Source organism: Oncorhynchus tshawytscha, linkage group LG26, assembly GCF_018296145.1.
Source record: "Oncorhynchus tshawytscha isolate Ot180627B linkage group LG26, Otsh_v2.0, whole genome shotgun sequence".
In the NCBI taxonomy this organism is placed as follows: domain Eukaryota; kingdom Metazoa; phylum Chordata; class Actinopteri; order Salmoniformes; family Salmonidae; genus Oncorhynchus; species Oncorhynchus tshawytscha.
The window spans coordinates 23,197,146-23,213,890 of NC_056454.1; positions in this window are offsets into that span (position 1 = coordinate 23,197,146).

The following is a 16,745-nucleotide window of genomic DNA, read 5'->3' on the forward strand; positions in this document are numbered from 1 at the left end:
TGGGGATTTGAAGTTGCAACCTTTTGGTTGAGGTCATCCACGTTTCTGCAGTGCCACCAGGTTCATACTTATTCCTTGGAACATGTATTTACACACTCTCTAAAAATAAGGGTATGGTTAGGGGACAGTGTTGTTCCCTGAGGTACAAAAAGGTCAAAGGTACACTTCACAGGTACAAATATGAACTCACACGGTAGCGTTCGGTAACTTGAAGGTAAAAGGGACATTTTTCTCCCCAGTATTTTTAATATAAGGTATGATAATCAATGCGCTTTGATAGGTGGGGAAATGTAGTGGGCTCATTAGCATATTTTGGGGAGTGGTCAAATACATGTAGTTGTGCCAACTCTCAGTAGAAGTGTCATAGCAGTTTAACCCTTGTGTGGTGTTTGGGTCTGTGGAACGCAGTTTCAATGTTTACTAAAAGAAAAATGATAGAATTAATCATATTTTCAATCTGAGACTCATTGCCCTTGGCTCATTTTCTGAGAAGAACATGTAAAATAACACATTTTCATTAGGTGCAAGCAGTGCACCCACCTTCACATTTATATTACATATGTGATGTTCAGGTCCACTGGACCCGAAGGTAATAATAGTGTGGAAAAGTGTGTGTGTAGGTGAAAACAAGTCCAAATGAAACAAAAAGGTTTGCTGTGTGCCTTCACTCTGTCTTCCCCTGCTGTTTCAATATAGCACCAATAACCTGTCTGTCTCTCTGCCTGGCTGCCTGTCTCCTGCTTTTCTCGCACTCTTTACCCTTTGTATTGTGTGAAACTACCCAATGACTTGTGGGAACCTGCACAATGTTATTACAATACATTATTTCGATACATTGTAAAAAATTCTGTATTTTCCCACACTCTACCCCAGCCAGGTGCTAAAACACAACAAATAAATAACTTTGCATGTGTGGCGTCTTACCACAATCAATCAGTATGGCAAAAAGAATCTCTGCTCAGAGGGTCTTAGAAATACTTTTTGCAGAGAGAGAGAAGCTAGTGTGGAAGGAGAGTCTTCCATTTTGGAAGATGAAGACTTTTCTGAATATGAGGATCATGTCTCTGTCAATTCGAAGTCTGACAGTTAGTTAGAAGAAGAGGATAAGATTTACCCTCAGCCAGCCCCAGGACCACGTGTAGTGTTCCAGAAACACATGTTGTCACGTGGGAAATGTCACATGTGTAGTGTTCCAGAAACACATGTTGTCACGTGGGAAATGTCACATGTGTAGTGTTCCAGAAACACATGTTGTCACGTGGGAAATGTCACATGTGTAGTGTTCCAGAAACACATGTTGTCACGTGGGAAATGTCACATGTGTAGTGTTCCAGAAACACATGTTGTCACGTGGGAAATGTCACATGTGTAGTGTTCCAGAAACACATGTTGTCACGTGGGAAATGTCACATGTGTAGTGTTCCAGAAACACATGTTGTCACGTGGGAAATGTCACATGTGTAGTGTTCCAGAAACACATGTTGTCACGTGGGAAATGTCACATGTGTAGTGTTCCAGAAACACATGTTGTCACGTGGGAAATGTCACATGTGTAGTGTTCCAGAAACACATGTTGTCACGTGGGAAATGTCACATGTGTAGTGTTCCAGAAACACATGTTGTCACGTGGGAAATGTCACATGTGTAGTGTTCCAGAAACACATGTTGTCACATGTGTAGTGTTCCAGAAACACATGTTGTCACGTGGGAAATGTCACATGTGTAGTGTTCCAGAAACACATGTTGTCGTAAGAGTGACATACCACCATCAGAGCCCTAACCTAAGCAAACTCAGCCTAACCCGTGACACATGCAGTGCTTATGAAGACATATTGTCTTGTCTTTATCTTGTCTGCCCAGAGATACCATATAAGTCACCAGGTAATAACTGTGATCATGACTACAGAAACAGCTGACGTTTCACACACACACAGACACACAGCTTTTTTCCCGTGAACTGTCAGGACTTTTTGGGGAGTCAAAATATATACCCATTTAAAATGATATTTTCCTAACCACTGACCCTATACCTAAAGAAGGAAAACATACACACACACAAGGTTGGAAGGATTGAGAGGTGAGGGGATCAATGCAAGACTGTCATCAGCTCCTCTCTGGTAGAAAGAGATGATTTATAGGAGAAGTCTGTCTATAACCTACAATATATGTGGTTAACCTCTAGTCAGCAGTAGGGCCAGGTGGACACATCGTGTGTGTAGTCCCTCTCCAGCTGAAACACATCATTCATGGGTAAGGTGCAGTGCCCCTCTGCCCTTTGTGTCTGTCTGTGTTCCTCTGTCTGGAAAACCTTTAAAGGTCATCCTTTAAAGTCTGAGACATGTCCTCCACCATGTCTGCCCTACACAAACACAAGTGGGACCAGGACTGGAGCCAGGGGTAAATAACATGGAGATGGGGAGTAATACCAGGACTGGAGCCAGGGGTAAATAACATGGAGATGGGGAGTAATACCAGGACTGGAGCCAGGGGTAAATAACATGGAGATGGGGAGTAATACCAGGACTGGAGCCAGGGGTAAATAACATGGAGATTGGGAGTGGGACCAGGGGCCCTGGGAGAGGGACTGTATACACAAGAGCTCAAGACAGGCAAACACACACATATACTGCACATACGTGCGCACACATACAGTATGTACACAAATATTACCGCGCACACACACTGCAGTCAGACCATAGCGGGAAATTCAGTACTTTACCTGGTAATGAACCGACTAATATATGAGGTCTGGGAATAATGGCTAGCCAAACTGCAGGACCTTCAACTAGGAGGAACAGACGAGATGTCTTTCTGACCAACTGATATCTAATCTGAAAACAAAGGCTTGGTTAATTGTTTTTTAAATGACCCCCTTTTTCTCCCCGATTTCATCTTGTCTCATTGCTGCAACTCCCAAACGGGCACGGGAGGCAAAGGTTGAGTCATGCGTCCACCAAAACATGACCCGCCAAACCTTGCTTCTCAACACCCGCCCACTTAACCCGGAAGCCAGCCACAACAGTGTGTCGGAGGAAACACTGTTCATCTGACGACCAGGGTCAGCCTGCAGGCGCCCGGCCCACCACAAGGAGATGCTAGAACACAATGAGCCAAGTAAAGCCCCCCCCCCTGACCAAACCCTCTCCTAACCCGGATGACGCTGGGCCAATTGTGCGCCACCCTATGGGACTCATTGTCGGTTGTGGCCAGTTGTGATAAGCCCGGATCTGTAGTGATGCCTCACAAAGGCTAGGTTTAAAGCAATTTGAGGGATGCCAATATTCATCGCAATCCAACCACATCAAGACATGCAGGCTGAAATATCAAAACTAACTCTGAACCAACTATATTCATTTGGGTTCCGGTCGAAACAAATTAAACATGCATGAACATTTAGCTAGCTAGTTTGCCTTTGCAGTCTGTGTGAAACGTCATAAACATTGGGTTGTTATTTTACTTGAAATGCACAAGGTTGACCAATTTTGAGTTACACAAAAGTGTGTTCTCTTCTCCGACAATTAATCCACAGATAAAAGGTTAGTTTCTTGGAATTTCTCTTCCTTCAGTCCTTCTTCTTCTTCTTCTGCTGTGGACTTTATATGGCAGTTGGCAACCGACTTAAAGGTGCATTTACCACCACCAACTGGACTGGAGTGTGGACCTCAGTTCATCTTTCAATCACCCACTAGGGTATATGCTCCTAAAAAAACTGGGAGATGGGAGAGGCGGGACTTGCGGCGCGTCAAGTGTAAAAAATAGACCAAGTTCTATTTTACCGCCTGGCTAAGCATATGCTCATTGACATGTGCCAGCAGTTTGGATGAAATGATTGAATAACATGTATGTGTACATTTATTTCGTAACGCTTGCGCACGCAACGTGGGTGTTGTGGTCAGCATGTTAAAGACACAGTGCCTGTTTTTGGGGCTCAGTCATTGACAGTCTGCAGCAACAAGTTAGCTCACTGAAACAGATTACTCTCAGCTCTATCAATTCCTGTCATGAACAAAGTTTCTCTCTTCAATCTTTTCTCCCATCCATTTTCTTCTTCGACCTTTGCATTTGTTCACAATTGATGCTCAATTTGCTGCTGTTTAGTCAAAATGAGTTTCGCATTAACCATTGGCAACCCTGAGACAGAGCGATAAGCTTATTGTGTGTCTGCCAGTCTCTCTCGCTGCATGGGGGGGGAATGCTATCTAGCTCTGAGAAGTGTTTAAATGTTTAAATGTTTAAAATGTAGATAGGCAGGCAGGTAATCATACTCCATCCAGCCCCAAAGACAGACAGAAATGTCAATTTCACATTTAAAAAGCTCAACAGACATATAGTGAATGAGATTGACACAGGGAAATGGGTAAGGGGAATGCCCTATGCAATTATCTCAGCTCCAATTCCTTCATTAAGGTTAGTGGAGACACACACACCCACAAACACATCTCAACTAAGTGACGACAATTCCTGGAACTACTAACATTTGCCATTAAAACAGACGTCTAGCTCAATCCCACCACTTAGGTGGGAGGGGCCACAGGAAACAGGAAGTAGAGAGAGAAAGAGGAAGTGTACATACCTGAGCCTCTCTTGGAGACTGTCTTCATGGCACGGGACAGGGTGACATACAGCAGGATCAGGAGAGGGCTAGGAGGCCTCATTTTCCCCTTGACCTAACAGCCTAGGATACAGAGAGAGAGAGAGCAAGAGCGAGAGAGAGGAAGAAAGAGCGAGAGAGGAGAGAGAAGAGAGAAGACAAGTCAGTCATCTTTCAAGAGAAGATAAAGTTGCCCCTTGTCCCCCACATCGAAGATAGCACAGCCATCAGAGAACAAAATATATTAAACCCACACACACACTCATGTATGCACTCCCACACACACAGACACACACGCACATACACTCCTTTACTTACATTCCGCTAATGGCATCGAATGATTTCTTCTTGTGATTGCAATAGAGACAAGTTATCACAGCAGGACAAATTTCACCAAATACCATTCCGCTGCGAAGATGCTGACAAATCAATAAAGACATAATGATGTGTAAAGAACACAATTTTTTTTTTATCTCGGCTTCATTAAAAATGGAGTGTGAAGGTTGGCGTGAGGGGGATTGAGGGGGATTTAAATTCAAAGGATGCCTATTCCACACACACGTGCGCGTTCATATAGAAATGATCCTATGGACATCGTAGGTCATGTTACCAGATGAAGGCGGTAGGTTGGTTCATTCTGTGGTTCATCCCATGGTGGTAAACGACACCCTGTGTGGCAGATACCCTATGTGTTTGTGTCTTAAATTAGATGGAAAAAACACAATTGTTAATCCATTGTTAACTCCTGATCAGCACTGTCGTTGAGGAGTACACCACATCAGTCACTGGCTTTATCAATAAGTGCATCGAGGACGTCGTCCCCACAGTGACTGTACGTACATACCCAAACCAGAAGCCATGGATTACAGGCAACATTCGACATGAGCTAAAGGGTAGAGCTGACACTTTCAAGGTGCGGGACTCTAACCCGGAAGTTTATAAGAAATCCTGCTATGCCCTCTGACGAACCATCAAACACGCAAAGCGCCAATACAGGACTAAGATTAAATCGTACTACACCGGCTCCAATGCTCGTCGGATGTGGCAGGTTCTGCAAACTATTACAGACTACAAAGGGAAGCACAGCAGTGAGCTGGCCAGTGACACAAGCCTACCAGATGAGCTAAATCACTTCTATGCTCACTTCGAGGCAAGCAACACTGAGGCATGCATGAGAGCATCAGCTGTTCCGGACGACTGTGTGATCATGCTCTCCGTAGCCGACGTGAGTAAGACCTTTAAACAGATCAACATTCACAGGGCCGCTGGGCCAGGTGGATTACCAGGACATGTGCTCCAGGCATGTGCTGACCAACTGGCAGGTGTCTTCACTGACATTTTCAACATGTCCCTGATTGAGTCTGTATTACCAACATGCTTCAAGCAGACCACCATAGAGTTCTTGGGCACAGGGACTAAGGTAACCTGCCTAAATGACTACAGACCTGTAGCACTAACATCCGTAGCCATGAAGTGCTTTGAAAGGCTGGTCATGGTTCACATTAACACCATTATCCCAGAAACCCTAGACCCACTCCAATTTGCATACTGCTCAAACAGATCCACAGATGATGAAATCTCTATTGCATTCCACACTGCCCTTTCCCATCTGGACAAAAGGAACACCTACGTGAGAATGCTATTCATTGACTACAGCTCAGCATTAGTGCCCTCAAAGCTCATCACTAAGCTAAGGATCCTGGGACTAAACACCTCCCTCTGCAACTGGATCCTGGACTTCCTGACAGGCCACCCCCAGGTGGTGAGGGTAGGTAGCAACACATCTGCCACGCTGAACCTCAACACTAGAGCCCCTCAGGGGTGCGTGCTCAGTCCCCTACGGTCCTCTCCCTGTCCACCCATGACTGCATGGCCAGGCACGACTCCAACACCATAATTAAGTTTGCAGAAGACACAACAGTGTTAGGCCTGAACACCGACAATGTCGAGACAGCCTGTAGGGGGGAGATCAGAGACCTGTCCTTGTGGTGCCAGAATAACAACCTATCCCTCAACGTAATCAAGACAAAGGAGATGATTGTGGGCTATAGGAAAAGGAGGACAGAGCACGCCCCCATTCTCATCGATGGGACTGTAGTGGAGCAGGTTGAGAGCTTCAAATTTCTTGGTGTCCACATCACCACACCAAAACAGTTGTGAAGAGGGCAGGGCACGGCAAAACCTATTTCCCCTCAGGAGACTGAAAAGATTTGTCATGGGTCCTCAGATCCTCAAAAGGTTCTACAGCTGCTCCATCGAGAGCAGCATCCTGACTGTTTGCATCACTGTCTTGTACGGCAGTGAGGCAACTCTTTTACACTGCTGCTACTCTCTGTTTATCATCTATGCATAGTCCCTTTAACTATACCTACATGTACACTACCTTCAAACGTTTGGGGTCACTTAGAAATACCCGCAAAACACCAGTCTCAATGTTGAGACTGGTGTTTTGCGGGTACGATTTAATGAAGCTACCAGTTGAGTATTTGTGAGGCGTCTGTTTCTCAAACGAGACACTTTAATGTACTTTTCCTCTTGCTAAGTTGTGCACCGGGGCCTCCCACTCCTCTTTCTATTCTGGTTAGAGACAGTTTACGCTGTTCTGTGAAGGGAGTAGTACACAATGTTGAACCAGATCTTCAGTTTCTAGGTAATTTCTTGCATGGAATAGCCTTCATTTCTCAGCAAAAGAATAGACTGACGAGTTTCAGAAGAAAGTACTTTGTTTATGGCCATTCTGAGCCTATAATCAAACCCAGAAATGCTGATGCACCAGATACTCAACTAGTCTAAAGAAGGCCAGTTTTATTGCTTCTTTAATCAGAACAACAGTTTTCAGTTATGCTAACATAATTGCAAAAGGGTTTTCTAATGATCAATTAGCCTTTTACAATGATGAACTTGGATTAGCTAACACAACATGCCATTGGAACACAGGAGTGATGGTTGCTGATAATGGGCCTCTACACCTACGTAGATATTCAACTAAAAATCAGTCGTTTCCAGCTATAGTCATTTACAACATTAACAATGTCTACACTGTATTTCTGATCAATTTGATGTTATTTTAAATGGACAAAAAATTTGCTTTTCTTTCAAAAACAAGGACATTTCTAAGTGACCCCAAACTTTTGAATGGTAGTGTGCATATTACCTAAATTAGCCCGACTAAACGGTGCCCCCGCACATTGACACTGTACCGGTACCACCTGTATATAGGCTCGCTAATGTTATTTCCACTGTCGTTTCACTGTTTTTCCCCCCCATTTATTTACGTATCTATTGTTGACCTAATACCTATGTTTTACTTAAAAATTGCACTGTTGGTTAAGGGCTTGTAAGTAAGCATTTCACCTGTTGTATTCGGAGCACGTGACAAACTGTGATTTGATTTGATTTATATAAAAGTTACAAAATAATATGACTTCAAATATCACACTGCAGAGATGTACATTATACAGTTCTACCAAATTCAGTACTCTTTTAAATGAGGTAAAGATGGCCTTCTATCCCTCTGAATATATCCCCCATTTCATTATTCCAAAGTACCAAACAATGAAAACAAAGCTTTTGAAGAACCCCTTTGGAAAAGGCCTGCGGATGCAAATATAGTTGATTGAGTGGGCTGAGTTGGATTCGGTTAAAGTATTTAAATTGAGACTTGAAACGACACGATTCCGGTGGCTACCGTAGCAACACAGGGTTCAGATGTGACAGCGACCATAGACTGAAAGACTGAGAGGCAAGGAGAGGAGGAGAGAGGAGATACAACAACAAAACGGCCCTGGGAAGAGTGGAGGGAGTTCAGCCAGTGTCAGACACACACGAGAGGAGAGGAACACCAAATTAAGCAAATTAACCCTCTAAACCAGAAAGGACCAGGATGGAACCCTGGTTTATAGAGACAGACAAAAGCAAATGAGGAGAATGTTTGAGCACTGCTGCCATCTCTGTCAGTCACGTGTGTGAGTTTGAGAGAAAGAGAGTGTGTATGTGCGTGTATATGCGTGTGAGATTGCGTTTGTGTGTGTTTGCATGTGAGAGTGTGTGTGTGCTCAGATTAGAATAGCTAATGAAAGGAGTCTCTCTCTCAGACTTTCTTCTAGGAAACGTCGTTGAGGCAGAAAACATGTCTGCCAAGAACGTTCTGGCAATGTCCCCGTTGCCTGAAGATTGGCGTCTCTTTGTTCCACTAAAAGGTCTTGAGAAGCAGTCGGCAATAAGCTCATCAGTTGTTGAGAAATGTGTGTTTTTGGCTTGTGTTACCAACCCTGGGTGTATTTATTGTCTTATAAACGCAACGCACACACACACCACTAGATAAAAAGGTTGATGGAAATGGATGGAAGGAGAAAATGATTGGTGGAAGGAAGGATTTAGAGGAAGAGATTTGAGACCAAAGACGAGCTAGCTACTGGGTGTGCAGGGTTCTTCTACACAAACCAGAGCCTGCACACACTGCCTCTCTCCTGGAGCAGGGCTGACCACCAGAGTCCTAGATGCTAGTCAACAAGGTCTTTCCCCTTATGTAGAACCACTGGCCAACATGGGTGCTGGCAGAAACAACATAAAGACACCCCCCTCCACACACACACACACAAAGCATGCACGCACACACATACAGTATGCACCCACTATGGCTGGCACAAAACATATAATCATGTAACCAACAATTATGGCCAATAACCTTGAAGTATATAATAAGAATCGTCTTAATACATACATTTTTGAAGGGAGGTGATTCAGCTTTAGATAAAGTTTACCCAACAGCACTTTTTCATTTTGACATTACACGTGTCAAGTTGGTAATTGCGGTATAAGCTATTGGTTGGTCAAAACTATTGGTAACAAGCAGTCAAAACTATTGGACACAAGCAGTCAAAACTATTGGTAACAAGCAGTCAAAACTATTGGACACAAGCAGTCAAAACTATTGCTAACAAGCAGTCAAAACTATTGCTAACAAGCAGTCAAAACTATTGCTAACAAGCAGTCAAAACTATTGGTAACAAGCAGTCAAAACTATTGCTAACAAGCAGTCAAAACTATTGCTAACAAGCAGTCAAAACTATTGGAACAAGCAGTCAAAACTATTGCTAACAAGCAGTCAAAACTATTGGTTGGTCAAAACTATTGGACACAAGCAGTCAAAACTATTGGTAACAAGCAGTCAAAACTATTGGACACAAGCAGTCAAAACTATTGCTAACAAGCAGTCAAAACTATTGCTAACAAGCAGTCAAAACTATTGCTAACAAGCAGTCAAAACTATTGCTAACAAGCAGTCAAAACTATTGCTAACAAGCAGTCAAAACTATTGGTTGGTCAAAACTATTGGTTGGTCAAAACTATTGGTAACAAGCAGTCAAAACTATTGGACACAAGCAGTCAAAACTATTGGACACAAGCAGTCAAAACTATTGGACACAAGCAGTCAAAACTATTGGACACAAGCAGTCAAAACTATTGGACACAAGCAGTCAAAACTATTGGACACAAGCAGTCAAAACTATTGGACACAAGCAGTCAAAACTATTGGAACAAGCAGTCAAAACTATTGGACACAAGCAGTCAAAACTATTGGACACAAGCAGTCAAAACTATTGGACACAAGCAGTCAAAACTATTGGTAACAAGCAGTCAAAACTATTGGTTGGTCAAAACTATTGGTAACAAGCAGTCAAAACTATTGGTTGGTCAAAACTATTGGTAACAAGCTGTCAAAACTATTGGTAACAAGCAGTCAAAACTATTGGTTTCAAGCGGTCAAAACGATTGGTTGTTGAGATGTATGTCGTAGCTAATTTACAAAGATGCATTTTGATGCATTACAACCTCAAATCCTTTTTCATTATGACAATAAATGTGTTCATTTGCATTATAATTCATCGTTACCCAAAATTCCCTAATCATCACAACTCCAGCACCCACACAAGAGGTTAGATATAACATGGGGAAGCTACAACTAGCTGGAACGACTACAGGCCACAACTGTGAGTGAGACCGATACAGTAACACAGACAGAGAGAGAACGCAGCCAGCAGTGAGCAGTAGTAGTCTATGCACACAGGAAGCCCATTCACAGGTCACACTTCCTGTCAGACTGCCTGGCTGCCTGTCTCCCGCTGTAATGTCTCAAAGCGTTCCCTGTCACAGTCTGCTCCCCACAACAATTGCACGGTGCTCCTGAAAGACCCAGCCATCTCACGCCTTCACAAGCTCACTGGGACCAGGGGCCTTGCCAAGCATGACATCATCACCCCCCTCATCCCACACAGAGAGGGCATTGTGACGACCGCCCCCTGTCACTTGTCCTCTCTCTCCATTCCCCCTCTAACATTTAAGTATTCTCTACTAGGAGGTACAGACCATGACACAAAGACTCTTTCTCCCAAACAAACACACAGACCACTAACTGCTCAATCAGATGTAACAGGAGGGTTAAAACATTCAAGCTCTTCTGTTAAGTCTCTGAAAGAGAACATCTTTGGATGTGGTGAAGTGTTACCAACACAAACACATGCTAACATTGAATGAGGACATGAGTGACTGTTTCCATCAACCTCCCTAATTGGGTGGCTCTCTGAGACCAGGGAAAACACCCTTTCAACACTGAGACTTCTGCAAGTTGGAATGTATATATATTTTATTACCCTCAAAATGCACCTGTGAAGGAGATCGGAGCTATATTTACAGGTATATTCTACATTTCCATATCCAAAGTTATGTTTGATGTCGCTTCATTTCACACAGAAGGAAAAAGGCTTGATTTCCCCAAACTGAAGAATGTGTCTCACAGCTGAGTTCTGATGTTCCATTGTTTCCAGGGCAACTGGGGGTACAGGAAAGATAGGTAATCAGGTGATGTGGAGCAGGATAGCTGAGCTAGCGTAGCTTTAAGTGAATCTCTCTCCCAGGAACACACGATGAAAAATGTTTAATCAGTAATAATATCAGACCAACCTGAATTAATTTTTTTAAATAATTTATGTTTTCACAGGTTTTTGATAAGAGAAGCAATTTACCACTATTCTGAAGCAATTTACCACTATTCTGAAGCAATTTACCACTATTCTGAAGCAATTTACCACTATTCTGAAGCAATTTACCACTATTCTGAAGCAATTTACCACTATTAACAGTTTGGGAGGGAACACACATATACTGTAAGTATAGATACACACACGTGTATACATGCACGTACACACACACGCATGTGCACACACACCAGCAAGCCACACACACACATGATCATATAGAGATATACTGTGTAGAACAGACATGCCTCTGACAGAGATTAAGAAAACATGTTGGCTCTATTCATGACATGTCTATGTGCACCAACGGTCAGTATGATGTCCCCTGCTGACCTTGGTGACCATCTGACAACAGTTGGGACAGTGCAGATCTGGCCAGTGTGGGTTTCCGTCCAACAAGCTTCCCAACAATATGACATATTATCTGACCGACATCCATACTCGCCAGCCAAACTCATTTGCTCCGAGGCATCGGGGCGGGAGCAGGTGTGTGAGGATGTACACAGCGCAAAATCCACGGATCAGCGGCTCGTGACGCCAGAGCACACACTGACTCACACACGTACGCACGTACGCACACAACTCGCCGCTTGCCTGCCATCTATAAGCGGAAAATGAGGGTTACAGCTCAGCGTCGGGCTACGACGCCCTGAAGGAAGAGTGATGGAATTGACTGTCTGCTCCCATTGTTGTAGGAATGTATCTCCCTGGATAGCCGTTTCTCCCTCCCTGCTTCTCCGCCTACTCTTCAGCAAATTCAATTATCATCTCACCTTATTTGTCCCACCGCGCTCACTCTGCTGTGTGTGTGAAAGAGTGTGTGTGTGTGTGTGTGCATATGTTTGTGAGTATGTGTGTGTGTGTGCACGTGGTGTCTCATAGGCTATGCACACATATCCTACATCAACATACCGGTAACAATTTGTCAATGACACTATAAAGACTTCCTTATTCACAGCACCTATAGCCAGAAAGGGTCGTTAACAGTTGATGGTGTCACTCTAACCCTGAAGAGTGATTCCAGCAAGGCTCTAAATTCATCATTTGCACCAGAAAGAAGCAGCATTTCTTTATTGAGATTGAGATGTATCCTATATGAATTCTAGCTACTTTTGAAGCACATGATGTGCCCTAGAAACTAACATGTAACACCTGTAAATACATTTGTTTATTATAAAAAGCTCAAATGTTGATAAATATACCTGTCATTGAAATTACAATGTCATTTGTGGAATATTAGGTTTCTACATGGTGTAAAAGGACTATTTTCCTGTTGCGATGCATTTCATTGAAAATAGTCCACTGTCTCTTTGAGTGTCACCTTTGTGATGATGACATTAGTGATGGGAAGTTCGGTTCCTTCGGCTCTTTTTATTGACTCAGATCTTTCCCATTCGTTCAGTAAAAAGAACAACTCTTTCGACTCATTTAATTCATTTGAGTCAGCAATACCAAGGGCCCTGTTTCCCGATAGCGATGGAACTTAGGCTGACAAGTGTTTTAACGATGCATTTTTCCTACAACGGCCGAACATGTACCGTAACATATGCTACGTTTCCCAAAACACCACGCAGAGAGAACGTTCGCAAAGTGCGTCGTTGAAGCATGTTTCGATACTGACAGCTTTCTCCATTAAAATCTTCTGTTAACATGAGAATTATTCCACAATACTTACGATGGATCAGGTTCTAGAAATATATTATCACTTATGGCTGCAAATATTTACTCTAATGCTTACCCTATAATAATGCACTAAATCAAGATTTTGCACATCATTGCGCAAATGTTAGGCTACACATTAATTATATTCAGACAAATTACAGACAGTAGCCTACAAGCAGCACAACACTGCTTGTAGGCCTAAGACAGGGAATTTTTACTAGAATTAAACATTTAAAAACTGAGTTTAAATGTATTTGGCAAAGGTGTATGTAAAGTTCCGACAGGTGCCATTAATACAGGTAACGAGTGGAGAACAGAGGATCCTCTGAAAGAAGAAGTTACAGGTCTGTGAGAGCCCGAAATCTTGCTTGTTTGTAGGTGACCAAATACTTATTTTCCACCATAATTTGCAAATAAATTCATAAAAAATCCTACAATGCGATTTTCTGGATTTTTTTTCTCATTTTGTCTGTCATAGTTGAAGTGTACCTATGATGAAAATTACAGGCCTCTCTCATCTTTTTAAGTGGGAGAACTTGCACAATTGGTGGCCTTGAAATACATCCACAGGTACACCTCCAACTGACTCAAATTATGTAAATCTGTCTATCAGAAGCTTCTAAAACCATGACGTAATTTTCTGGAATTTTCCAAGCTGTTTAAAAAGGCACAGTCAACTTAGTGTATCTAAACTTCTGACCCACTGGAATTGTGATACAGTGAATTATAAGTGAAATAATCTGTCTGTAAACAATTGTTGGAAAAATTACTTGTGTCATGCACAAAGTAGATATCCTAACCGACTTGCCAAAACTTGTGTGTGAACAAGATATTTGTGGAGTGGTTGTAAAATTAGTTTAATAACTCCAACCTAAGTGTATGTAAACTTCCGACTTCAACTGTAACAATGGTTTTGGGAAACAGCTCTGAGATTTAACGATACTCCAACGAAGGTTCTAACTATGGCCTTAGCCTTTAAGATGCTTTTGGGAAAACAGACCCAGGTTGTTAGCTAGCTATCTAGCTAGATAGCTAACATGACTGAACAAGGTGTAAAACAAATGCAGCCCGCGAGTAGTTTTAGAATGGCCCACGACATGGTTTATGAATATAAAATGCAGTCCCCCAATTCTTGACAGGAATAAAAAAACATTCCAACGGTAATATGGTTCAGCTGTTGGCTTAGAAACAAGCAGTTTTGGCTGTATTAATGATGCAAGCATGACGTAAATGAATCTGCGCTCTGGATTCAAATGGTACAGGGAAGCATTATCATTACAATAATTATATTACAAAAATATATATTTTTTTGTATTTTACCCCCTTTTTCTCCCCAATTTCGGTCATCGCTACTACTCCCCAAAAGGGCTTGGGAGGTGAAGATCGAAAGATGCGTCCACTGAAACATGACCCGCCAAACCGCGCTTCTTAATACCCGCCCGCTTAACCCGGAAGCCAGCCGCTCCAACGTTTAACTGATGACCGGGGTCAGCCTGCAGGCACCTGGCCCACCACAAGGAGTCGCTAGAGCGCGATTAGCCAGGTAAAGCCACCCGGCCACTCTCCCCTAACCCGGACGACGCTAGGCCAATTGTACGCTGCCCTATGGGACTACCGATCACGATCGGTTGTGATACAGCCTGGGATCGAACCCGGGTCTGCGATGCAGTGCCTTAGATCGCTGCACCACTCGGGAGGCCCCATTACAATAATTATTCAAAAAATATATAATCATTTTGGATTCTTGGGGGGTGGTTGCACGGGCTCCCATATTAAAAGTCCAGGTCGCAGAGCTAAATATTTTGTTTGCATATGCGACCAAATTAGGTTCAAGTAGTACATTATGTGTAGTAGGGCTGTCCCATTTAGTTGACTGGTCGAATGTTTGGTTGGTGGGCTGTTGTTTGACCAATATTTTTTTAGTGGAGCAGTGGCAAATAGATTGTAAAAAATGATGGCACAGGAGACACCTGTCTGATTCACGCCTGTCTTAATGGAGTAATCCATTGCGGAGGCCGCGGGATGGCACACCAGTATCACCAGTAGTATATTTACCGTTAATTCCCATCATTTCTAGTCTACAATGTTTGATTGATTACGGTAATTTCTGTTCATGCATTCAATATATTACTACTACAGTCTCACCGTTGTCATTGTTGGAGTGGACACGTTGTTTGCAGAGCGCACAACCTAGGCTACACTTGTGAGAAAAAAGTTTGGGTTTATTTCATCACATTCATGAGCTGTCAATTTATTCATTGTCGTTGGTTTGGAGCGCTCCTGTTAATATTGAGTAAAGACACACACCTGACTAAACATAGATGTAGGCCTAGGCTACCTGGCCTGTGTGCAAATGTAGGGCTATATATGTCCCCATTTGGGGATCTGATACTATTTCTGATTGTCTTAACTCACCATCACTGTGGAGCTTCTCAAAGTATTTTTTTCTTTGCCTCAAACAGCAAGTAAACTAAGTCTGTTTTACATCCTTTCAGAATGACAATAGTTCCTCAATGTAGCTTATTTGAAAAATCTTTCCAGCTCTCTCACTTTCGGTAACCACTCAGCATGAAAGGGGGAAAAAAATGTAATGCACTGATCCAGTGGAATAGCCTACCTTTTACTTCATATCCCTTGCACAAATAGTCTACAGCTGTGTCTGTCTGTCTGGAGCTCACTGTCGTTGGAAATGGGAAGGTCAAGTTTGCTAGCAGGATTGAGCTGGACCAAGTTAATAGGTGATACAATGTTTCATGATTCAAGTTCGCTGCAGAGAGGCCATGTGTAGCCAATGTGATTTATAGGATATTTATTTTTAAAATCAGGATATTTTCTACCTGCAGGCTGCAATGTTTTAATTTCAAATCAAATTTTATTTGTTGGTTTATGTAGGCTATTTTTACATTAGGCTATTTTTACATTAGGCTATTTTTACAAATTGGCAACGGCAATATAATGTCATGTATTGACGTTGTGTACATGATTTTGAATTCTGAAGACTTTATTAGAAATGAAATGAAACTGTTCCATGAAAATGTGTACATGAGAACCAGAACTGGCACGCAGATCAGTACAAACTGTACACTTTTTTATTCTTCTGCTTGGAGCTAGTTAGAAGCAGAGCTGCCATATCTGTCGGCGCCATTTTGAAATAAAATATAGATCGCTGGCTCCCTCTTTAGTAATTTGTGTCTTAATTTTTAGCTAAGCTAAGTAGCTTACATAGTTGATTTTATTCAAACATAGGGTGTGTCTGTACAGTACATGGTAAAATACACGTTTGAAAATGTCAACCAATCAAAAGAACAGACTACTCTACTTTGGTCTAACAGGCCTACAATCTACATTTTACCAAGCACTCTTGTCCAGAGAAGCTGGGGTTAAGTGCCTTGCTCAAGGGCACATCGACAGATTAACACCTAGTCGGCTCAGGGCTTTGAACCAAACACTTAACT